Source organism: Moschus berezovskii, chromosome 7, assembly GCF_049115385.1.
Source record: "Moschus berezovskii isolate FMDL1 chromosome 7, NW_MosBer_1.0, whole genome shotgun sequence".
Lineage (NCBI taxonomy): Eukaryota > Metazoa > Chordata > Mammalia > Artiodactyla > Moschidae > Moschus > Moschus berezovskii.
In genome coordinates this window covers 26,317,531-26,342,466 of record NC_142466.1, presented here as the reverse complement: position 1 = coordinate 26,342,466, position 24,936 = coordinate 26,317,531, and the positions used below count along the sequence as shown (strand labels likewise).

Here is a 24,936-nt window from a genome sequence, read left to right as displayed (position 1 = left end):
AAAGTAGGAAGTCAAGAGATGCCAGGAATAACAGGCAAGTTTGGCCTTGGAGTACAAAATGAAGCAGGACAAAGGCTAACAGAATTGTGTCAAGAGAACACGCTGGTCATAACAAATGCCCTTTCCCAACAACCTAAGAGATGATTCTACATGTGGACACCACCAGATGGTCAATACTGAAATCAGACTGTTTATGCTCTTTGCAGCCAAAAATGGAAAAGCTCTATACAATGAGCAACAAAAAGACCTGAAGCTGACGGTGGCTCAGATCATGAGCTCTTCATTGCCAAATTCAGGCTTAAATTGAAGAAACTAGGGAAAACCACTAGGCCATTCATGTATGATCTAAATCAAATCCCTTATGATTATAAAGTGGAAGTGACAAATAAATTCAAGGGATTAGATTTGATAGGCAGATTTCCTGAAGAACCAAGAGATGGAGATTCATAACAATGTACAAGAGGCAGTGACCAAAATCATCCCAAAGAAAAAGAAATGCAAGAAGGCAAAGTGGTTATCTGAGGAGGTTTTATACATAGCTGAGGAGAGAAGGGAGAAAGGGAAAGTTATACACAACTGAATGCAGAATTCCAGAGAATATCAAGGAGAGATAAGAAGACCTTCTTAAAGGAACAATGCAAAGAAATAGAGAAAAACAATAGAATGGGAAAGACTAGAGATCTATCTCTTCAAGAAAATTGGAAGTGTCAAGGGAACGTTTCATGCAACGATGGGCATAATAAAGGAAAGAAACAGTAAGGACCTAATGGAAGCAGAATAGATTAAGACGAAGTGGCAAGAATATACAGAAGAAGTATATCAAAAAGGTCTTAATGACCCAGATAACCACAATGGTGTGGTCACTCACCTAGAGCCAGACGGCCGAAGTGTGAAGTCAAGTGGGCCTTAGGAAGCAGTAGTATGAATAAAGCTAGTGGAGATGATGGAATTCCAGCTGAGCTATTTAAAATCCTAACAGATGATGCTGTTAAAATGCTGGATTCACTATGTTAGCAAATTTGGAAAACTCAGCAGTGGCCACAGGACTGGAAAAGGTCATTTTTCATTCCAATCCCCAAAAAAGACAATGCCAAAGAATGCTCAAACTACTGTACTATTGTGCTCATTCACATGCTATTAAGATATGCTCAAAATCCTTCAAGCTAGGCTTCAGCAGTGGCTGAAATGAGAATTTCCAAATGTATAAGCTGTGTTTAGAAAAGGCAGGGAAACCAGAGATCAAATTGCCAACATTCATTGGATTATAGAAAAAGCAAGGAAATTCCAGAAAAACATCTACTTCTGCTTCATTGACCACACCAAAGCCTTTAACTGTGTGGATCACAGCAGACTGTGGAAAACTCTTAAAGAAATGGAAGTACCAGCCCACCTTACCTGCCTCCTGAGAAACATGTATGTAAGTCAAGAAGCAACAATTAGAACTGGACATGGAACAATGGACTGGTTCAAAATTGGAAAAGGAGTACAATAAGGCTGTATATTGTCATCCCTGTTTATTTAACTTCTATGCAGAGTACATCATGTGAAATGCTGGGCTGGATGAATTATAAGTTGGAATGAAGATTTCTAGGAGAAATATCAACAACCTCAGATATGCAGATGATACCACTCTAATGGCAGAAAGTGAAGAAGAACTAAACAGCCTCTTGATGAGAGTGAAAGAGGAGAGTGAAAAAGCTGGCTTAAAACTCATTATTCAAAAACTAAGATCATGGCATCTGATCTCATTGCTTAATGGTAAATAGAAGGGGAAAATGTAAAAACAGTGACAGATTTTATTTTTTAGGCTCCAAAATCACTGTGGACAGTGAGTGCAGCCATGAAATTAAAAGACGCCTGTTCCTTGGAAGGAAAGTTATGACAAACATAGACAGTGTATTAAAAAGCAGAGACATCATTTTGCTGACAAAGTTTTATATGGCCAAAACTATGATTTTTCTGATAGTCATGTATGGATGTGAGAGTTGAACCGTAAAAACTGAGCACTGAAGAATTGATGCTTTCAAACTGTGGTCCTGTAGAAGACCCTTGAGAATCCCTTGGGCAGTAAAGAGATTAAACCAGTCAATCCTGAAAGAAATCAACACTAAATGCTCATTGGAAGGACTGATGCTGAAGCTGAAGCTCCAATACCTTGGGTACCTGTTGCGAAGAGTCAGCTCATTGGAAAAGACTCTGATGCTGGACAAAATTGAAGGCAAAAGGAGAAGAGGGTGGCAGAGGATGAGATGTTTAGCTACTACCACCAACCCAGTGAACATAAATTTGAGCAAACTCTGGGAGACTGTGGAGGACAGAGGAGCCTGGTGTGTATATTCTATGGTGTCCTAAAGAGTGGGATGCAACCTAGTGACTGAACAACAACAGCAGCAATATTGCATTTAGTTTTTTCTATTTTGTTTCTAATTTCCAATGTGCATATAATGGGTTATCATACTTTTGCAGTATAATAAACTATGAAAACATTAGGTGAAGACACCAGTTATTTTATTGATTAGGAAGGTGGATTCCATTTGAGGTGAGATGTCCAAGAAGAGTTAGTGAGTAACAGAACCAGGACTAACACCAGGGATGAACTCGTACTGGTGGCAGGCAGATAAGCATTGATGATACACCTAAATTCTTAACATGGGCCCACCATCTTCTTACTGCATTACTAGAGAAGTCTTTTCATTTCTTGGAGCCTCAATTTCCTCATTTATAAAATGGGGATAACTGGTTGGATTGTAATTTTCATTGGCTTTACACATGCCAGCACATGTGAAATATGTAGCACCACAAAACAGAGCAGGCCTGAAGTGGCAGCAGCTTTCCTCTCCTGGTTGCTCATCAGCATCTTTTCTCTCAGTGATGCCAACATGCAGAAGCTGATTAAGTACATGATGACTTTTATTGACAAAGTCAAGGAGAAAGCAGAATAGAAGGAAAGCAAAAGAAGAGTTCAACATTGAGAAAGATCAGCTTGTGCAAGCGTAAAGAATGAAGATTATGGAATATTATGAGAAGAAAGAAAAGCAGATTTAGCAGAATAAGAAAATTCAGATGGCCAGTCTGATGAGTCAAGTGAGGCTCAAAATCGTCAAACTGAGAGATGGATGATCTTGTCACAAACCTAAAGACAGAGACTCAGCAGAATGGTAAAAGATACAGCCAGGTGCCAACTGCTGCTGAATTGCCTGATCCTCCTAGGCTTGTACCAGTTGTTGGAGCCCTGAAAGATCATTTTTGCAAAAATCAAGATTTCCCACTGGTGAAGGCAGCAGTGCAAAAGCAATGTCTGTGTACAAAATCACCACCAAAAGAGATGTTAATGTCTAGAATGATCCGAAGTCCTACCTGCCTGAGGAAATAGCTGGCAGGGTTGCAATCTATAGTGGGGATTGCAAAATCAATGTTTCCAATATCCTCAAAAGCTGGCTGGACCTCATTGTCTAGCAGATGGTGCCAGAAGTATAGGGAACCTTGTTTGGTGCAAATGCCAACAGGAAGTGTTTGGACTATGCCTACGGGGAGGTAGTGTCCATCTACTGCTGTGACATTTGAAGAAACAAGATGACCTCTGTAATTTCCTCTTTGCTGTTCTCATATTCTGTATTTATCAGTGGATAGAAGGAAATGGCAACCCACCCCAGTATTCTTTCCTGGAGAATTCCATGGATAGAGGACCCTGGCAGGCTACAGTCTATGGGGTTGCAAAAGAGCAGACACAACTGAGTGACTGAACAACAACAGCAACCCTTCTGTAGGTAACACCCCTGGCTGATTGGTAACAGTGGGAGAGTTCCACTTAATATGGTAAGGAAACCTTCCTCTAGCATATCTGAGATTTCAACTTCCTGCTGGCTCTGAGGTAAGAAGGCAAGGGGTCCGATGGTGGGTACATGAATGTCTCTGTTCTCCTCTGGTCCAGTGTCTAGCCTAGAAGGGCCAGTATATGGTGGGCTGTGGAGTCAGGTCTTTACTCTTTGGGCTTCAATTGCATGTGAGACCACATTCCTGCCAGCAGTAGCTGCTTCACTGTTACCTGTTTTGGCCTTTAAGTGTTTGTTTGTAGTGTGATTTAAGATCCGTGAATATGGATGAATGAATATGCTTTGTTTATTAAAACAAAATGCATACCTGGAAAAATGTATGTAGCTGTCACATAATGGGTAACCAATAAATGCCATTTCCCTTCTTTCCAAATTGCTCTGTTTCCTGTTACAGAGCCTTAGAAGTGTACCCGCCAATATCTTCTTTTGAGTTACTCTAATGTCATATGCTTTTTGCATTTACATATTAATACAATACCTTATAGTGTTCATATGTTGATGCCTTAACCGCTAGTACCACAGGATGTCACTATATTTTGAGATGGGGCCTTTGAAGAATGCAGAGAGGTTGGCTTGCCACCGGCAAGCTGAGGACAGGACTGAGAGGCCCCAGGAAAAACCAACCTGCGGATATCTTGTTCTTAGACTTCTAGCCTCCAGAGCTGTGAGGAAATAAATTTCTATTGTTTAAGCTACATAGTTCATGATATTTTGTTATGGAAGCCCTAGCAAAGTACTCGGAGAAGGCAATGGCAAGCCACTCCAGTACTCTTGCCTAGAAAATCCCATGGATGGAGGAGCCTGGTAGGCTGCAGTCCGTGGGGTCACTAAGGGTCGGACACGACTGAGTGACTTCACTTTCACTTTTCACTTTCCACTTTCACACATTGGAGAAGGAAATGGCAACCCACTCCAGTGTTCTTGCCTGGAGAATCCCAGGGACAGGGGAGCCTGGTGGGCTTCCGTCTATGGGGTCACACAGAGTCGGACACGACTGAAGTGACTTAGCAGCAGCAGCAGCAGCAAAGTACTACCTCTTCCTTCTTTAAATAGAAGCTAAGCTGCTCGAGGGCAAACTGCATTGCACTCTTTCACAGTCAGAGCAGATGATTAAGTTTCTTGATTAATAGTATGATTTTTATGTAGAATAGATTTTTATTAAGGATATCACTTGTGTTTGTTTTGTATTTCTTTTATGTCTCCCATGGAGGCCCAGCTACTGAGGTTACAAACAACTGTAATGTAATAATGGGCATTATATATAATCTTTTTTTTTTCTTTTGCAAATAGCAACTAGAATTGTCCTTTTTATGAAGTCATAGGAGTAAATGCAATTAAGGCTGAAAAGATTATTCCTTGTTGCCTGTCTAGACATAGGAAGAGAGAATTAAATCTTCAAATGTAATTTCTGAAATTAAGATTAATGACCAGTAGTACATGATTCCCTTATATGCTCATGACCTCATGTTGTTTGAGACTAAATGTGGGGGCTTCCCACTGTCTTTGTATTAATGAATATGATTGAATTATTTTAAATATAGCTAGACTATAGCATTAACTTATCTGTGTCAGAAGTTTGCCTTGTATTTTTCAGAGGATCAAAAACAGGCAATCATAAAAGAGAAAGTCAAAGAGTTTTTTTACTGAATTTTAAAAATTACATTTAATTCTCATTTTCTGGATTATGAGGAATGTGGGAGAAAATGAATTATCTTAGTTAATTTATGGAAGGGACATCAAGAGATAAAAAAATTTTCGCAGGTTTTCAATGTTTGCCAAGTCTAAGAGTTTAAAGGGGAATTTAGTGATAAATGAGAAATCTTGTGAACAGTAAGGTAGCAAGTTTATTACTGGGAAAAATGCAGAAAATGGTTTTGAAGGGAGTGGAGGGGCTTCCTCCACTTGTTTTTGAACCAACATGATCTTTGTGTGTTCCCTCGGCACATATATGTTTACATACACATAAGGAATATTTTTCTAATGTTTTGTCATTGTCATTACCTGCTGAGTAATGTTTGGATGTTAATTAAAGCTTCTGGCACTCATTCACACATCGGTAGATAAAAGGCATTAGAATAGATGATCTAGAAAAATTAACATACTTTTCAATTCTAGGATTCTATGACTCTGTATTATATCTGGATATATGGGAAAAAAGGGAGAGGATGAAAGGATGTCACTTAGGGAGGGTACTGTTTGTGCTTGTTCTGTGAGTCTCCTAATTTGCCATGGGGCGTTGACTGGCTTCTGAGCTCAAACACAAAGCCCTATGCTTTAAGACCATGGGGTACTATTCACTGCTGAATCTCCAGAACTAGAAGAATGCCTGCAACATAAAAGACAGTCAAAATACTTGTTGGAAAAAAGAGTAGATTAATGTTTCTAATGCTGTTTTGAATATAATCTGTCTATTATAGGGTAACCTGCCTGTATTTTTCAGAGTTATGTTGACATATGTCCACTCAATTATTAGACATCTGGATTAGAGGGCTAGAGAATTAGAGAAACATAATCACATGTTGCTGCTAAAGTAAACAAAATCTGAAGTAGCAGGAAAATTTTAAATAATGTTTTCTTCTGACATAGAAAAACAATAAACTTTGCTTTATTTCTACCCCTTCATTTTTTGTTCTTTTTTTTTTTTTTGCTATTAGGAGAAAGATGTATTTTCTGAAACTCCAGAATGAGCTTACATGAGGACAGGGCACACTGTCTTTTTTTTTCCCCATGATCCTATCAATACTGAGTCACAAAGTGTTTATTTAATTTTTATTTATTTATTTTTAGGGTGTGGCTGCAGGAAGCTCCCTGGGCCAACTGTACTACCTGTGAGTGCCGAGCTCATGGGGGCTGTCAGCCGGAGCAAGGAGAATGTGAGGTGCAGGGAGGGTGCTGAGGTGGGGGCTGTGATCACGGTCAGGATAGAAGCTGTGGATCAGAGGCAGAGTTGAGGAGGATCCTATCAAAGGCTTGAATGGAGCTACAGGGAGCGGTCCTGGAGTGGCATCTCTCTAGGCCTCTACCACCTCCTGGCTCTGTGACCTTGTACAAGTTTCAGAGCTTCAGTTTTCTCACCTTAGCCTCAGCTGAGGATCTTTAAAAATGCTAGTGCTTGACCCAGCCCAGAAGGTCTACTGTTACTGGGATGTGCCTGAGTGTTGAGCACCTGAAAGCTCCCCAGGTGATGCTACTGTGCAGCCAGGGCTGGGCACAAAAGTATTTATTGAATGGACAAATGGACGTTGAAAATGGTAAATGGTTACAAAAGTCATAATATTGGGCTCAATGTTCATTAGAAGTGGGCAAAGGTAGTCTGGAAAGAAGGGAGTGAAGCATGCATATATGTATATCTTTATAGAAAAATCAGAGAAATAAACTGATACTTCTGTTTTAACAAAACATAAAAGCTCTGTTAAGTCTGTTGATTTTCTTGGTCAAGTTCAAGGGAAGATTCTTGAGTGAAAAAAGACAAAATCAAAAATATTGAAACATCTGGCCATTATTTTGAAAAGGCTTGGTGATTTTATAAGAGAGAATATTCTAAATATTAGCCATATGGCAAGAAAGAATTAGAGAAAACAGAGTTGTCTTGTTGTATGGTTTGTCTCAGACACTAGTCTTCTAGCAGGTAGCTTATCATTATCCTTCTCTCCAAGTCATTATGGCAGCATTTCTCTGTGTGTCTGAGTTTGGTGCACACTTTCTGTGACTTAGGAGTCTAATGTCACTGAAAAACTCTGTAAGGACAATCATCAGCATGGGAATCAGCCTATCATTCTGACTCAATTGGGATAAAGAGGAAATCAGCTGCCTAATGAAGCTCCTTCTCTGCCCCCTGCAATTGTGAAAAATGGCAGCTACAGTATTTCATTGTGAAATCTGTGTGCTTCGCTTCTCACCCTTCCTTGGTCTGAGAATCAAAGGCCATTTCTGTCAGATCTCACCCTTGGAGTTCTCATCGTCACTCATGACTTCAACTATCACCTCTACGCAGGTATCTCCCCAGATCTGTATCGCAAGTCCCACTTCCTCAGCCCTTGCCGCAATCCTGCCTCCCAATGAAGCAAGGTTTATTTCTTAATTTAGACAACTTTGACCTTATAGCTGCATGTTTTGATAGAGTCAGAATCACAATATTTTATTCTGCTTTTTCCTCAAAAATCAAATCATTAAACCGTATGGACTGGACTTTCATATTTTTATTCTTAACAGACATGTTGCAGGGACTGAAACAATATTTTTTTTAGGATTAGGGAATGTCAGAACCATTTGCTGGCTTCCTTTTTATTTTCTGAATAAAAGCACTGAGTAAGTGTGACATGTATATCACTTTAAAGTTGAGACTGCAGAATAAAATTTAAGAGATTATTCTCTCTTCGAATTTGACTCTGAAAATAACTTGTACTAACATCAGGAACTTTGCATCCTCATCTTTGTAATTGCATGGTTCTCACAGTCAAATTAAAGACATAGAAGTGATTGCAATAGAAAAACATATTTAAAGAATGCAGTAGCTCTGTATTAAGACTGTTCAGTAATTAATACATTCAAAGTTTATATTCAAATAATACATTTTTGATTAAGTATGTCTAGGCACTATTTGTACATCTCAGAAAACCTTAAATATATTTGTCTCTGAAATTCTTACATTTTATAAACTACAACTTAGTCATTCTAGTCTAAATATCAACACGTAATGAGATATCTCCATGACTTACCCAAGTCCCAGATTTGAAATAAAATTTCATCTATCCATCTACGATATATAAATTCATTTTGTTTTTAAGTAGTTTATTTTTGGCTGTGCTGGGTCTTCATTGTTGTCGGGCTTTTTCTAGTTGTGGTGAGCAGCAGCTACTCTCTAACTGAAGTGCACAGGCTTCTCATTGTGGTGGCTTCTGTTGTGGGGCAGGGGCTCTCGGCACACAGGCCTCAATAGCTGCGGCGCGTGGGCTCAGTAGTTGCAGCTCCCAGCCTCTAGAGCAGCTGCTCAGTGGCTGTGGCTTAGTTGCTCTGCGGCATTATGGGATCTTCCTGGATCAGGGATTGAACTGAAGTCTTCGGCATTGACAGGTGAATTCTTTATCACTGAGCCAGCAGGGAAGCCCCCAGATATATAAATTTAGAATGATATATGATCCATGGTGCTGGAAGTTTACTCCTGCAGGGAGTACCTTTCTTCTGAACAGGACTTTATCATTTACAAGGTACTTATCTCCACCACACCTATTAATCCTCCATTAGTGTTAGTCACTCAGTTGTGCGCGACTCTTTGCGACCCCATGGACTGCAGCCCACCAGGCTCCTCTGTCCATGAGATTCTCCAGGCAAGGATACTGGAGTGGGTTGCCATTTCCTTCTCCAGGGGATCTTCCCGACCCAGGGATCGAACCTGGGTTTCCTGCACTGCAGGCAGATTCTTTACTGAGTGAGCTACAAGGGAAGCCCAATCCTCCATTAGCCTCATAGTAATACTGACAAAGGAAAGCCATGAATTTGCCTTTCTAGGCTTAAATATTCTAGAAATGGAATTCCTCGTCTATAGCCATATAAAGGAGATCTTCTTCAGCACCATCTCTATACCATAAGCATTTAGATTCTGGATTTATTTTTGTCTAATTGCATGGTTCCTCTCTACTTACTATTCTGTTTCTTTATGTACTCTGGTGTCTCTTCATGAGGTATCTGCATTACATTTGTGTAGAATGAGCACCTCTTGCCATGTAGTTTGATCCTATTACCACCAGAAACTTAGAAAACTTGCCTGTGGTTTAGCTGAAAAACTTACAGACTTTACCCATCAAATATATATTTTTAAAGTATTATAGTTTGAAACAAAAATTATTAAAATGTATTAAAACTGATTTTAGAATAATTTCATGAAGATGTTTGACAACAAAGTTTGGCGGTTTACCCAGGGAGAGACCAAAGTGAAGAATTCCTCCACACTGGTTTCTTTGGAACCTTAGGTTTTCTCTCTTGTGCTATATTTAGATGTGTAGCATGTCTAATTTTCTGCTTCTGTGCCTCCCTGTGCTTCTAGGGCTTATTGTAACCCAGCTAGAGTGTCAGGCCAAAGCGTGAAGAAAACCTTACATTCTTACCTGAGTAAGCCAACTTACAGCAGTATGTGGACCCTCTGTGCTGGGTCCCTCTCATCCTTTTTTTCATTCATGTATTTCTGACATTGCAAAAATGAAGTCAACAAACTGTCTTCTCAGTAAAGTAGTTCTAAAAGCTTAAAAGTCGTTTACCAATTCAGCAAGACTTGAGATGTTAATGATATAACCAGATTAATCAGATGGTAACAAATGCCAATTAAATTTAAATAAATTCAGTACAGTTCCACTCAAGGCAGGCCAATCCAATTTAATTCAATTCATTTCAAGCATATGAGTATACAAGGATAAATAAAATGCACTCACTGTGTACATTCTAACAGTGAGAGTAAGCATACAAACAAAATAAATTTCAATGTTCAATAAGTAGAATAATGAAATTGTGCACACTATCCTGAAAGCTTTTGAAAGATGCCCAAGATGTCAGGGTGGGGTCAAGTTTAGACAGAGGGAAGACCATTGGACACCTTGGTCCATTCCCTATGACCTTGGATAGCCTCTTATGCTATAATAATGATCTTAGCTATTTTCACACAAATACTTTTCACTTCAGTTATTTTATAAAGCATGAATATTTTACTACAAATATATTAAAAACAAGTGCATAAACCAAAGGATAAATGGCTTTGACCTGAGATTCTGTACTGTAATATGAACGGTTTTGGATTTGTGAAATGTGGTGAACTTGGTTTTAACCATCATTTAAAAAGATAGCAAGGATATAGTGGGAAATAGTAAAAATACAAAATGCATATGAATTGAGAGGTTGTTTAATTTCCCATTCTAACACCAAGAAACTTCCCTGGTGGTTCAGATGGTAAAGAATCCACCTTCAATGTGGGAGACCTGGGTTTAATCCCTGGGCTGGGAAGATCCCCTGGAGGAGGGCGTGGCAACCCACTTCAGTATTTTGGCCTGGAGAATCCCCATGGACAGAGGAACCGACCGGGCTACAGTCCATGGGATCGAAAAGAGTCAGACATGGCTGAGCGACTGAGCACAACAGCACCAGGAAGCCTTCGATTTGGATTATATTAAAAATCTGCTGAGGATTTAAAATTTCTTGTGTGTAAACAGGGAGATGGTTATCAAGGAAATCTCTGTGGTCTCTGCTGGCTCTTAAAGCATTCTCTGATTCTACGGATGATCGGGCCAGTGAAAATAACCCAAGGGATGCAGAATGAGGAGTGGAATGAGTATAGTCTTTGCAGCCAGCAGAGCTCAGATTGAACCCTGGCTGAACTTCATCCGGTTGAGTGATTTAGGGCGCATGGGCATCACTTCGTTAGTAATTCTCATTTGTAGAACACCTATTTTATAACACCGTGAGTATTAATACAATAACATGATCAAAATACTGCAGAGCTCTTGGCACATACTAGGTACTTAAACGTTAATTTCTGTTTATATCTTCTTTTGTTCTGATTAACAGAAGCAAGTCAATCTCTTTTATAGGGAGACTCAAATATTCGGGTGTTAATGTTCAATTATTCTGAGAATCATAGGTTGTCTGAGAATATGTACTATGGCCAAGACATGAGAGATCAAGTGAAGCAGAGAAATGGATTAAGGTATCATGTAGCCAAGATATTTGATAGCAGTGTTGTTGTTTTTTTTTTAAAAAGAAAGTCATTTAACAAACTCATGCCATAGTTGCCTTGCTGCCTTTCTGTCTCTCATGACCTTTCAGTTGTGCCTGATTATTCACTGATACTGTTCAACCTTACTAGTCAGCACATTTACTGATAAAGGGACACTTCTTACATAATAATTCTCTTGCATTTCACTTCATAGCCAAGATTTATTAACTTTGTTGGTAGGAGTCTTCATATGAAAACTCGGATGCTTTTATGGGGACACACTGTGCTACACTTACAGAAAGATCGTTTCATACGTATTATAATAAAAGGCAGTATAGCTCTAAAATAAGCTGAATGCAGAGTCTTTAAGATCTAAGGTCGATATTGCTCCATCTCCGACCTTCCTGGGGACATTGTGTTTTTGTTTCATTCTCTGTGTCCATCAGTTCAGGCCCAGTTTCACAGAAACGTAAATGCTGTTTTTTGGTAGAAGATGTGAGGAGGGGCAACTCTGGCTGGAATGGAAAAAATCCTTCCATTTCTTATCAAACGCTCTGATAACATGTGATAGCATCTTTCTAACAACCCCTCAGTAAAGCAGCATTTACTAAGGGGTTATTAGAAACAATGATGTGTATGTCTGCTTGGTATCCTGAGAAGATTGGGATCTTTCAGATCAGACAGGTACAGTTTCAAATATAAGGTCATCACTTAGTAACTGTGACTTTCAATGATAAACTTATTTTCTCTGAGACTTAGGCTAATAATAACTTTTGTATGGGATGATGTGAGGATAAACTGAGACAGTAAACTCAAAAAGTTCTAAGCAGTATCTCTTGCATGAAGGTATGCTGCTGCTACTGCTGCTAAGTTGCTTCAGTCGTGTCTGACTCTGCGCGACCCCATAGACTGCAGCCCACCAGGCTCCCCACGTCCATGGGATTCTCCAGGCAAGAACACTGGAGTGGGTTGCCATTTCCTTCTCCAAGGTATGAAGCTATAGTGGTCATTAAATGGAGGCATCATAAAAATAAAAACAGTACAAAGTGACAAATGAAAAGTGTCTTTATAAAAAAAGTGTCAGTCACCTCAGTGATGGTTCTATTTCTCAAGCGAATGACTATCACATACATCCGATAAGAATAAAATCTTTTTTTTGAACAGGTGATATTTCAACTTTCATTCTTTTGTTTGTAAAATAAACAGGAAACAAAAAAGTAACCCCAAACTGACTTTTTTTTTAAAGAGAATCTATGACAGCATCTTTTTTCAGAACTTGGCAGAAGTTTTCTGGTTGTTATGTGAGAGGTAACTACTGAGAGAAGGCAGGAAGATTTATATGGCATAAGTAACAATCTTTCAGCACAGTAATAGTATGTTTCAAGCAAACATAAGAGAAGCCATTATAAAAATGGAAAAGGATGTTACTTTTCACATCTAGGGTACATTTTCAGGGGAGCATGTTGCTATGAGTGGCCAGCATGAATATCTGTGATTATATGAATATGCTGTGATTACCTGACTGATAGTGAGCCTGCTAATGTGACTGACTGGGATGGAGAGTGCTGGTGCGGAAAGGTAGGGATAACACTGCAGTCACTGACACAATAGGCTTTTATCCTGCTGTACATTTCCCACAGAGTCAAGTGGCTGGTGATGTTGGTCTTTGGAAAAACAGCCAGTGACTTTCTATGCTAATAATCTTAATCCCAAGCCCGTAAAATTGTTATACACACTCTGTAAAGTAGTAGTCACAGGTATTCCATGAAAAAAAAGGATTCCACAGTCAAATAAGTTTTAAAATGCTGAGTATTACGTCCTCCCCACCGTGAATCAACACCGTATAAAATACTATATGAAAAACTCTGAGAAGTCCTGCATTGAAAGAAAGTTAATTAGGGAATGGTTCAATCATTCCCTCATTTTAAACTGGTGTCCTTTATCAAGAAAAGTTTATAAACATCCTGTTGAACAAGTGATCTGGAAAACATACTTTGGAAAATCCTGTAATTGGCATTCAGGGAAAAAATTATATTGTGGTAATGTGAAGGAGTGAGTTGTTTTGGAGAGATGGACTTTCACAATTACACACCTTCTGAAACATACTCCTTGTGGTTTCTCATGAAGGTGTTTTAGAGTCATCTGTGAAGAATATATTGTAATCTTTGTTGTGGCTTATGACTAGTTTTCTTGTCCAGGGAATATCTCGAGGATACTGTGGATTGGATTCCAGTTCAGTTCAGTCGTTCAGTATTGTCCGACTCTTTGTGACTCCGTGGACTGCAGCACACCAGGCTTCCCAGTCCATCACCAACTCCCAGAGATTGCTCAAACTCAATGTCCATCGAGTCGGTGATGCTATCCAACCATCTCATCCTCTGTCATCCCCTTCTCTTCCTGCCTTCAATCTTTCCCAGCATCAGGGTTTTTTTTTCCCTCCAGTGAGTCAGTTCACATCAGGTGGCCAAAGTATTGGAGCTTCAGCTTCAGCTTCAGTCCCTCCAGTGAATATTCAAGACTGATTTCCTTTAGGATGGACTGGTTTGATCTCCTTGCAGTCCAAGAGACTCTCAAGAGTCTTCTCCAACACCACAGTTCAAAAGCATCAGTTCTTTGGTGCTCAGCTTTATGGTCCAGTTCTCACATCCATACATGACTACTGGATAAACCATAGCTTTGATAAGATGTACCTTTGTTAGCACAGTAATGTCTCTACTTTTTAATGTGCTGCCTAGGTTTGTCATAACTTTTCTTCCAAGAAGCTAGTGTCTTTTCATTTCATGGCTACAGTCACCACCTGCAGTGATTTTGGAGCCCCCCCAAAATAAAGTCTGCCACTGTTTCCACTGTTTCCCCATCTATTTGCCATGAAGTGATGGGACTGGATGCCATGATCTTAGTTTTTTGAATGTTGAGTTCCAGAATGTTGGGTTCCAGACCGCTACAAGAAAGCAAATATCACCATAAAGTGAGTCACATGAATCTTTTGGTTTTCCAGGATGCATGAAAGTTACGTTCATAGTATGCAGTAGTCTACTGAGTGTGAAATAGCACTGCATCTAAAAAATGTACACATTTGCATTAGACAATACTTTATTGCTAAACAAGGCTAGCCATCATCTGAGGCTTCAGTGAGTCATACTCTTTTTTCTGGTGCGGTTCTTGTCTTAATTTTGATGGATATTGACTGATCAGGGTGGTGGTTGCTGAAGGTTGCATGGCTGTGGCAATTTCTTAAAATAAGACTCCAGTGAAATTTACTGCATCGATTGACTCTTCCTTTCACAAATGATTTCTCTGTAGCATACAACACTATCTGATAGCGTTTTCCCACAGTAGAACGTTTTTAAAAATGGAAGTCAATCCTTTCAAACCCCACTGCTGCTTTATCAACTGAATCTATATAATATTATAAATCTTTAATTGTTATTTCAACAGTCTTTTATAGCACCTTTGCCAGGAGTAAGTTCTATCTCAAGAAATCACTTTTTTGTTCATCTGTGAGAAACAACTCCTCTTGAGATGCAACAATTCAGTCACATCTTCAGGCTCTACTTATAATTCTAGTTCTCTTGCTAGTTCCACCATAATGGCATTTACTTTCTCCACTACAGTCTAAAATGCTTCAAAATCATTCATGAAGGTTGGAATCAACCTCTTTTAAATTTCTGTTAATGTTGATATTTTGACCTCTTCTCATAAATCATGAATGTTCTTAATGACATCATCTTCCCAGAGGGTTTTCCATTGACTTTGCCCAGAGCCGTCAGAGGAATCATTATCTATGACAGTTACAGACTTATGAAATGTATTTCTGAAATAATGACTTAAAGTCTAAATTACTCCTTCTTTCATGGGCTGCAGAATGAATATTGTGTGAGCAGGTATAAAAACACTAATCTCACTGTATACCACTATCAGAACTCTTGGGTGACCAGATGCATTGTCAATGAGCAGTAATATTTTGAAGGGATGTCTTTTTCTGAGCATTATGTCTTAACAGTTGGGTGAAAATATTCAGCAAGCCATATTGTAAACAGATGTGCTATCACTAGGGTTTGTCGTTCCATTTAGAGAGCATAGTCAGAGTAGATTTAGTAGACTCATTACTGAGGGGCCTAGGATTTTCAGCATGGTAAAATGAGCGTCAACTTAAAGTTGCCCCTAATAAGATAGCCAACTTGTCCTTTGAAACCTTGAAGCCAGACATTGATTTCTCCTCTTCTGATGTGAAAGCCTCAGATGACATCTTCTTCCAGTAGAAGACGGTTTAGTTTACACTGAAAATCTGTTGATTAATGTAGCTGTCTTTATTAATCATCTTAGCAAGATCTTCTGGGTAACTTGCTGCAGCTTTTGCATCAACACTTGCTGCTTCACCTTGCACTTTCATGTTCTGGAGATAGCTTTTTTCCTTCAACCTCATGACCCAACCTCTGCTCATTTCAAGCTTTTCTTCTGCAGCTTCCTCACCTCTCTCAGACTTCAGAGAATTGAAGTGAGTTAGGGCCTTGCTCTGGATTAGGCTTTGGCTTAAGGGAATGTTGTGCCTGGTTTGACCTATACTGCTGAAACTGTCTCCCTATCAGCAGTAATACTGCTTCACTTTCTTATCATTTATATGTTCCCTGGAATAGCACTTTTAATTTCTTTCAAGAACTTTGCATTCATAACTTGGATAGTTATTTGGGGCAAGAGGCCTAGTTTTTGGCCTATATCAGCTTTTGATTAGCTTCCTCCCTCATCTTAATCATTTCTAGCTTTTGATTTAGAATGAGAGACATGTGGCTCTCCTTTCGCTTGAACACTTACAAGTCTTTGTAGGGCTATTAATTAATTTCAGCATTGCTGTGTCTCAAGGAATAGAAAGGCCCAAAGAGAGGAAGAGAGACAGAGAATAGTACGTCAATGGAGCAGTCAGAACACACCAGAACGTGTTTTGATTATGGGTGTGTTTTGTGGCACCTCAAAACAAGTACAATAGGAACATTGAAGATCACTGATCACAGAGCACCATAACATACAATAATAATGAAAAAACTTGAAATATTGTGAAAATTACCAAAATGTGACACAGAGACATGAAGTCAGCAAATGCTGCTGGAAAAATAGTGTTGATAGATTTGCTGGACACAGGGTTGCCACTGACCTTTAATCTGTAAAAAGGCAGTATCTGTGAAGCTCAGTAAAGCAAAAGCACAATAAAAAGAGGCCTGCCTGTACTGTTGCGTTAAACAGGAATCAGTTATTTCATAGTTCTGTTTTGCAGATTAAGGCACCAGAGCTGGATCTTATTGTCTGATGAAATCCTTTTCAGGTTTTATTCTACAGCTTTCAAGTTCTGCAGCAACTTTCTTTTTAACTAAAAATATTTTCTTAATTTAAGCAATCTGCCACGTTGAAGAAAACTTGTAAGCACTGTTAGTAGTTGTCAGGAGTAAATGGGACTCTGGAGAGTTCTATGAAATAGGAAACATTTGAACAGAGTATCATCTTTCTTTCAGCTGTTTGTATAGATGCAATTTCTGCAATTCTATACCTCACAGCTCTAATTCCTCTTCATCTGTGTCTCAGGCTTCCATCAATAATCCTTCTGCTGAAACACATTTGACAAGAGAGGTAGAGTGGATACCCTTGCAATATCTTCTGAATGTCACTCAAGAGCGATTTGTAATCGAGATCATAAATTTTAGGAAGAAAAATGTAAAACTAAGTTGGGGGTTCAATCTGTCTGAATCCGGATTGGATAAGGGTATGGTTAGTAAGCATTTTATAAATATCATCTTTTGATTAGACAGTGGAGATTTTGTAAAACATTAAAAAAGTCAGTGATTATTATGGATATATATCTTAAAAAATAAACCACTCTTGCAATGTACCTTAATAAATGAATGAATTGGATGTTTTCTGGATCCAGTTATATTCACCTTACACACTGTGATTTCTAATACATCTTCCCATCCTAGAAAGTCTATAGTACAGTTGTTATCCCATCTCATAACATTTATATTGAAAAAAGGATCTAGTCTGTTTGCATGTGTTAGGTAAGAGACTGAATTTCTGCTGCCCTTCTGAAATTCAGGAGAAATATATGCTATTGCCTACAATAATATATCATTAAAAAACTGAGTAAGAAAAAATGAGATACTCTGTTTGGACAGTGAAAAATGTTAAATTAATTTTATTGATTTGGACCTTTCTGTTTATTAGGTGGTGCTATTAAAATTGTTCAAATTGTTTTTGAACAAAATTTTGAAAATTAAATATGAAAGTCATGTAGTGTATTTTTCTCTTAATTTGTTCAAGAACACTATACTCATATTAGCTTTTCATTATTTGTTCATATAATAACATTAGAACTTTAGGGGAGATGTACTATATTTAGGTATATTTATCCTGTACTATTTTCCTCTCAACTCTAGTACATTTATGTGTTCTGCATATGTTTAGTTACAAAATGAAAGAACGTTGTGTATTAAGCATTTAGAAAAAGGAATGATGAATTTAAAGTAACCTTTGTCTAAACATATGAATTCATACTGTTCATGGGGTTCTCAAGGCAGGAATACTGAAGTGGTTTGCCATTCCCTTCTCCAGTGGACCACGTTTTGTCAGAACTCTTTACCATGACCAATCCATCTTGGGTGGTCCTACATGGCATGGCTCATAGTTTCGTTGAGTTAGACAAGGCTGTGGTCCATGTGATTAGACTGGTTAGCTTTCTGTGATTGTGGTTTTCAGTCTGTCTGCCCTCTGATGGAGAAGGATAAGAGGCTTATGGAAGCTTCCTGATGGGAGAGACTGACTGAGGGGGAAACTGGATCTTGTTCTGATGGGCGGGGCCATGCTCTGTAAATCTTTAATCAAATTTTCTGTTGATGGTTGGAGCTGTGTCCCCTCACTGCTATTTATCTGGGGCCAAACTATGGTAGAGGTAATGAAGATAACGGTGACCTCACGCAAAAGATCCCAGGCATGTACTGCTACAGTCCGGGCCCCCAACCCTGCAGCAGGCCACCACCAACCCACGCCTTCACTGGAGACTCCCGGACACCCACAGGCAAGTCCTGTGGGGTCACTGTTTCTTTCTCCTGGGTGCTGGTGCACAAGGTTCTGTTGTGCCCTCCAAGAGACTATTTCCCAGTCATGTGTAAGTTCTGGCAGCTCTGTGGTGGGGTTAATGGCAACCTATTCCAAGAGGACTTATGCTATACCCACACCCAGAGCCCCTGTCCCTGCGGCAGACCACTGCCCACCCGTACTGCCACAGGAGACACTCAAACACAGTTCTGTCTCATTCTCTGTGGGGTCCCTGGGTCCTGGTGTCTGCAAGGTTTGTTTGAGGCCTCTGAGCATCTCTGGCAGGAAAGGGATTTGATTCTAAACACGAATTCACACCTCCTACCATCTCGCTGGGGCTTCTCCTTTGCCCTTGGGCATGGGGTATCTCCTCATAGCCGCTCCAGTGCCTACTGTCTTACTGGGATTTCTCTGAACTTGGATGTGGGCTATCTATTCAGGGCTGCTCCAGCAAAATGCAGGTGCTGCCCCTGACCTTGGACGTGGGGAATCTCCTCTTGGCGTCTCCAGGGCCATGCAGCCACTGCTCGCTGCTCCAGTGTTGCACAGCTGCTGTATGAAAAGGGAAAATAGTTCGGACACTGAATGATGAACTCCCCAGGTCAGTAGGTACCCAATATGCTACTGGAGATCAGTGGAGAAATAACTCCAGAAAGAATGAAGAGAAGGAGCCAAAGCAAAAGCAACATCCAGTTGTGGATGTGACTGGTGATGGAAGCAAGGTCTGATGCTGTCAAGAGCAATATCACATAGGAACCTGGAATGTTAGGTCCATGAATCAAGGCAAATTGGAAGTGATCAAACAGGAGATGGCAAGCGTGAATGTCGACATTTTAGGAATCAGTGAACTAAATTGGACTGGAATGGGTGAATTTAACTCAGATGACCATTATATCTAGTACTGTGGACAAGAATCCCTTAGAAGAAATGGAGTAGCCATCATAGTCAGTAAAAGAGTCTGAAATGCAGTACTTGGATGCAGTCTCCTAAACAACGGAATGATCTCTGTTCATTTCCAAGGCAAACCATTCAATATCACGGTAATCCAAGTCTATGCCCTGACCAGTAATGCTGAAGAAGCTGAAGTTGAACGGTTCTATGAAGACCTACAAGACCTTCTAGAATTAACATCCAAAAAAGATGTCCTTTTCATTATCGGGACTGGAATGCTAAAGTAGGAAGTCAAGAAACACCTGGAGTAACAGGAAAATTTGGACTTGGAGCACGGAATGAAGCAGGGCAAAGGCTAATAGAGTTTTGCCAAGGGAATGCACTGGTCATAGCAAACACCCTCTTTCAACAACACAAGAGAAGACTCTACACATGGACATCACCAGATGGTCAACACCGAAATCAGATTGATTATATTCCTTGCAGCCAAAGATGGAGAAGCTCTATACAGTCAGCAAAAACAAGACTGGAAGCTGACTGTGCTCAGATCATGAACTTTATGCCAAATTCAGACTTAAATTGAAGAAAGTGGGGAAAACCGCTAGACCATTCAGGTATGACCTAAGTCAAATCCCTAATGATTATACAGTGGAAGTGAGAAATAGATTTAAGAGACTAGATCTGGTAGAATGCCTGATGAACTATGGACGGAAGTTTGTGACATTGTACAGTAGACAAGGAGCAAGACCATCCCCAAGAAAAAGAAATGTGAGAAAGCAAAATGGCTGTCTGCTTTCAAATAGCTAAGAAGAGAAGCAAAAAGCAAAGGAGAAAAGGAAAGCTATACGCAGTTGAATGCAGATTTCTAAAGAATAGCAAGGAGAGATAAGAACCCGGACGGATTCATGTCAATGTATGGCAAAACCAATATAATATTGTAAAGTAATTAGCCTCCAATTAAAATTTAAAAAAAATGTATTAGGTGCTTTCTTTTCTTTGTGATTATTTTATCTTGCTAACTTCTTAAACTGGTTGTACACTTGTATACTCATTGCTTTTCCTTTTTATGTAAAGTCTACCACATTTAAGGCCTCAGTGGATAATGTTTTCCATATCCCGTAGGTATTAAGACTTTGTATTTTTGTTATCTTTCTGTAATGATGTTGTTTTTAAATGCCATGTATTCAGTGAGTGATATAAACACATTGTAAATTTCAGTTTTTTAATAAAATTTACAAAATAAATAAGAAAGAAAAAGGAAGAATATAAAGACCATAAACCACACACACACACACACACAAAGGAAGCCTTCCTCAGTGATCAGTGCAAAGTAATAGAGGAAAACAATAGAATGGCAAAGACTAGAGATCTCTTCAAGAAAATGAGAGATACCAGGGGAACATTTCATGCAAAGATGGGCTCAATAAAGGACAGAAATTGTATTGACCTAAGAGAAGCAGAAGATATTAAGAAGAGGGTACAAGAATACACAGAAGAACTGTACGAAAAAGATCTTCATGACCCAGATAATCATGATGGTGTGATCACTCACTTAGATCCAGACATCCTGGAATGTGAAGTCAAGTGGGCCTTAGGAAGCATTGCTATGAACAAAGCTAGTGGATTCCAGTGGAGCTATTTCAAATCCTGAAAGATAATGCTGTGAAAGTGCTGCACTCAACACCAACTTACTTGGAAAAGTCAGCAGTGGCCACAGGACTGGAAAAGGTCAGTTTTTATTCCAATCCCAAAGAAAGGTAATTCCAAAGAATGCTCAAACTACCATACAATTGCACTCATCTCACACGCTAGTGAAGTAATATTTAAAATTCTCCAAGCCAGGCTTCAACAATATGTGAACCATGAACTTCCTGATGTTCAAGCTGGATTTAGAAAAGGCAGAGGAACCAGAGATCAAATTACCAACATCCGCTGGATCAACAAAAAAAACAAGAGAGTTCCAGAAAAACATCTACTTCCACTTTGCTGACTATGCCAAAGCCTTTGACTGTGTGGATCACAATAAACTGTGGAAAATTCTGAAAGAGATGGGAATACCAGACCACCTGACCTGCCTCTTGAGAAATCTGTATGCTGGTCAGGAAGCAACATGTTCCAGTGGAAATAGAACAACAGGCTGGTTCCAAATAGGAAAAGGAGTTCGTCAAGGCTGTTTATTGTCACCCCGCTTATTTAACTTATATGCAGAGTACATCGTGAGAAACGCTGGGCTGGAAGAAGCATAAGCTGGAATCAAGATTGCCAGGAGAAATATCAATAACCTCAGATATGCAGATGACACCACCCTTATGGCAGAAAGTGAAGAGGAACTCAAAAGCCTCTTGATGAAAGTGAAAGAGGAGAGTGAAAAAGTTGGCCTAAAGCTCAACATTCAGAAAACAAAGATCATGGCATCTGGTCCCATCACATCATGGCAAACAGATGGAGAAACAGTGGAAACAGTGTCAGACTTTATTCTTTTGAGCTCTAAAATCTCTGAAGATGGTAACTGCCGCCATGAAATAAAAAGACGCTTACTCCTTGGAAGGAAAGTTATGACCAACTTAGACAGCATATTAAAAGGCAGAGACATTACTTTGCCAACAAATGTCCATCTAGCCAAGGCTAATGTTTCTCCAGTAGTCATGTATGTATGTGAGAGTTGGACTATAAAGAAAGCTGAGCACTGAAGAATTAATGCTTTTGAACTGTGGTGTTGGAGGAGACTCTTGAGAGTCCCTTGGACTGCAAGGAGATCCAACCAGTCCATCGTAATTGAAATCAGTCCTGAATGTTCATTGGAAGGACTGATATTGAAGCTGAAACTCCAATACTTTGGCCACCTGATGCTAAGAGCTGACTCATTTGAAAAGACGCTGAGCTGGGAAAGATTGAAGGCAAGAGGAGAAGGGGATGACAGAGGATCAGATGGTTGGATGGTATCACCAATTCAATGTACATGAGTTTGACCAAACTCTGGGAGTTGGTGATGGACAGGGAGGCCTGCAATGCTGCAGTCCATGTAGTCGCAAAGAGTCAGACACGACTGAGCAACTGAACTGAAACATATGAATTAGAGAAATTGAAGCATATGACCACAGGTTATCACTCTACTTTCTCTAGAATAAATTGCACTGTTTGAGGAATTCCTTTATGCTCACAAGTTGCAGCAGATAGACATTATGCAATTTCATAAGAAGATCTATATTGAATAATGGAAACAGATAACTTTAAAAGTGGTGCAAGTGATGAGGCCTAACTGCCCATTAAACATGAATCCTACATTTCCCTCTATTGAATGTCTAGTCATTCTTCTTTCATTCAACTCTTTGGGGATTAGAGAACTCCAGGCTGTCCTGGAAGAAGTCTTTTTTGCAGTGCGGAAGGCTTCTGTGCTGTCCGTGTCTGTTTAGCTTTTAGCTGCCATGAGAACCTGCCAAGCGTCAATCAGGGCTGATTGGACACCTGTGTCCTGGGATCAGGACAGAGCAACTCATTTCACTCAGGTCATCAGACCATCTCCAGATGGCAAAGAACCCCTGAAGTTATGAACATGCTCATGATACAAATTAGTGACCTGCGCCTAGATGCTTCATTAATGCTCTGTCTCCCCTGAGCCACCAAGGTGTCAGAAGTTTCAGTTTGCTCTCACATTTTTTTCTCTCTGTAATATATGTTAATAACCATTTATTCTCATAGAAATGGTTTCATCAATTACTAATGGCTAGTTAACAAACTATCAAGGCAGAGATGAAAATTAGATTCCATTTAGAAAAAATAAAAAACAATATTTACCTTTTCCCATGGAAATGTGTGAAAAAACTTCAGAAAATTCTGTTAGTATATGAGTTCTCTGAAGAGACTGTGATTAAAAACAATGAAAGAGGGGAAATATGAGTTTCTATCTAGATCACTGTTTTGTTTTTTTATCTAAAAATGATGAGAAAAATTATGCGAACCCATGCATTTTTCCTGAGTTATAATTGTATTAATCTCAGTGGACAATATTCTATACAGACTTTAGTTTACTTAAAATTCTGCCTCTTTTGGTTTAAACACACATCTAAAATTCACTCAACTTATTTCTTTCTTGCTGAGGTCACTTTATCAGTTACTCTCAACTACTGAGCTTATTTTATGTGTTCCCTTTTTCCAATATTACATTCTCTAACTTTTGGCACCTAGGAATTTCTGTGATGGTTTTATTACTGAATTTAAGATTTGTAGTTATTATTAATTATTATGGCTAATAAGATGTTAAGATGAGTTGATAGGGTTTTGCTGCTTCTTTTGCTTAATATTAATGGAATGATACTGACTACTGTGGACAATGCCCAGGCATTTGCCAGTGAAGTGGGCCCATGAAGAATGGGTTTTTTTTTTTTTTCTTGAGTTACCTCAGCAGAGAAAACAATGCTTGACAGTTTCCTGTGGCTGTGGTCTTTGGTTTTAGGTAGCTCATACAGTAGAATGGATCTTAGCAATATTTAAGAAAGATACTTCCAGAATATCACCACTAAAAAGAACAGGCACTAATAATAAATATATGAAGAGTAAATACTTGAGAATCTGTTTTATGTTCTTGAGGATCATTTGCTTAGTTGTTTTGCTTTTCAATAGAATATGTTAGGTCATTTAGTGCCAGATTATGAAACCGTGGAGTGTATTTTCTATAAAAAATGGGAAGGTTCACTTTCTGCTCAAGTTGACTGAATAAGTTACTTCCAGCAGATATTCGAGTCCTGTGGAATTATCCTTCATTGTGTATCAGGTGGACAAAAAAGAAAGGTTCCAAGAAAAGAGGCATGAGTCATTATGTGAGTTTTGGGGAAGTGTGAATACTGGGTAATTCTTTGTTCTAATATGAACAGTACTTTGAAAGATTAAGACTAATCCTCTTCAAAAGTTCATGAGAGCAGAGGCTTGGGGTTGTAATTCTATCATTGAAATATAGTTTTTGTGTAGTTCTAAAAATTGCCAGTTTAGAATCTGAAAATTATGAAAACAACAGTTTAGCTAGTATCCATGGATGAATTCAGTATGCTATTAGATACATGCTTCTTTTTATTTTATTGACACACTAATCATAAGAAGAGTCCTCTAATTGTTAGAGATGAGCTACGGAATTATGATACTGGTGCAGTTTCTACAATTAATTTGATAAAATGGATATACTAAGTACAACTTCAGGTATATGGAAATATTAATTTTGTTGACAGACATTTGAAAATTAAACTATTTCCTAAATGTCATTTGAATATTTAGTTTTATAAAGTTCCTATTTAGCATGGAAGACTATGAGGGTTTGATTCTCTTGATCCCTGTACAGATCAGTGAAAATTAGATATAATAATGTATTAATTCAGTTGAAGAAAAGCTTTTACTGGAAGCTTAGAAGTCATTTGCGTTTTTAAATTTTGAAATAAGTATGTA

At 39.0% G+C, this 24,936-nt stretch overlaps 1 pseudogene; it reads left to right on the top strand.

Annotated features, from left to right (window-relative positions):
- The first annotated feature begins 2,726 nt into the window (after positions 1-2,726).
- On the top strand, positions 2,727-3,564 carry LOC129557097 (V-type proton ATPase subunit E 1 pseudogene; annotated as a pseudogene).
- Positions 3,565-24,936: the final 21,372 nt, after the last annotated feature.